This window comes from Aplysia californica, unplaced genomic scaffold (genome assembly GCF_000002075.1).
Source record: "Aplysia californica isolate F4 #8 unplaced genomic scaffold, AplCal3.0 scaffold00489, whole genome shotgun sequence".
Classification (NCBI taxonomy): Eukaryota; Metazoa; Mollusca; class Gastropoda; order Aplysiida; family Aplysiidae; genus Aplysia; species Aplysia californica.
The window spans coordinates 92337-93635 of record NW_004797759.1 but is presented as its reverse complement, the minus strand read 5'-3'; the positions used below and the strand labels follow the sequence as shown (position 1 = coordinate 93635).

Below are 1299 nucleotides of genomic sequence, written 5' to 3'. Positions count from 1 at the left end.
CCCCCTCTATTTTGATGCTCATGGTACGCTTGCTTTGCAGCGAAGTTTTTATAGAGAGAGCAATTAACAGCACAGCGGCCATTATAGTTCATGATCTGCTACATTACAATGATGGTCTGCGTGTGGGCTTTCATGGTCTATAGAAACGGTCCAATGTTCGAAACAGCGACGGGAAATGTTCTTTGCTAAAACAAAAAAAATTCTCCTTTCACCTCCTTTTCTGCTCTGTAACCATGTTCTGTCGTCTGCTTTTGTCTCCACTTTCGCCTCCTCCTCTGGGCTCCTGACTCTTTCTGCTGCCTTTCTACTGCTACCCCTTGGCTCCTTCTTATTGCTGTCTTTCAGCAACACCCGGCTGATCTAAGGGTAGATAAAATCAAACACCAAGCCTTCTCGGGTAAGTGCGAAAAAATCTCTGAGGTCCTGTGTGCAACAAAAATTGACACGAGTAGTCTTTGACCGCCACCCGGGCAAGATTCAAAATTAATTCCTACCAAACTGAAAATGCTGATGTGCCCTGCGCGCTCATATGACCTCATGCTGTTCCGAGCGCAGTTTAAAAAAAAGAATAAAAGAAGAAGCTTACAGGAAAAACGTCTGCGTTTTCGAGGTGCAATGATCTGTGAACATTGTCCGGGAATAAGGTTTCGGATTGTCTTGGGACCCGTCATAATAATTATCTTGAAGATGTTCCGTGTTTCAAAGGCAAAAAATAACGTACGAATACAATTCCTGTGTTGTTCACGGGGTTCTTTTTAAAGAGGACTTGTCCGTCCATAATTGAGATCGACGCTTTTTTAATCAAACAAATACAATGTACCTTTGTTCACAAGGTTTTTTTTCTAAAGAGGGCATTGTCTGTCATCCACTAGATATTATTGAGACGGAAGCCTCCAAAGCAGCTTCATTATAATACATTGTATTATTATTATTATGGTAAGACTAGCATCTGTCCGGTTCTGAACTCGGTACACGGTCGAAAAGTCGGGAACACGGGAACGGATACGACGACGCTTTGATCTTAGCCGAAAGGCCTAGAAACGATCGCGGGGTTCTTATTTCATACAATATCTTACGCTGTTCAGAGTGAGGCTCTAGAGAACCGTTCTGTTTATTATGCTAAAGAAAGAAAGAAAGATATAAGCGAAGTTTCTTACCATCTAGCTAGTATAACGGTACTGACCGTCAGAATAAACACCAATGTGCATTTGCTATTTTATGTGTATCTATATATATATAACTTTGCAGGTCATAAATCCCGGTATGTGGTTGAATGATGCATCTGATGAATATAAATAT

General features: G+C 41.3%; 1 protein-coding gene across 1 annotated transcript in view; it reads left to right on the top strand.

Annotated features, from left to right (window-relative positions):
* The window catches only part of LOC101864249 (APOBEC1 complementation factor), a gene marked incomplete in the record, with an annotated part of 35414 nt that overhangs the window by 22551 nt on the left and 11564 nt on the right, over positions 1–1299 (top strand).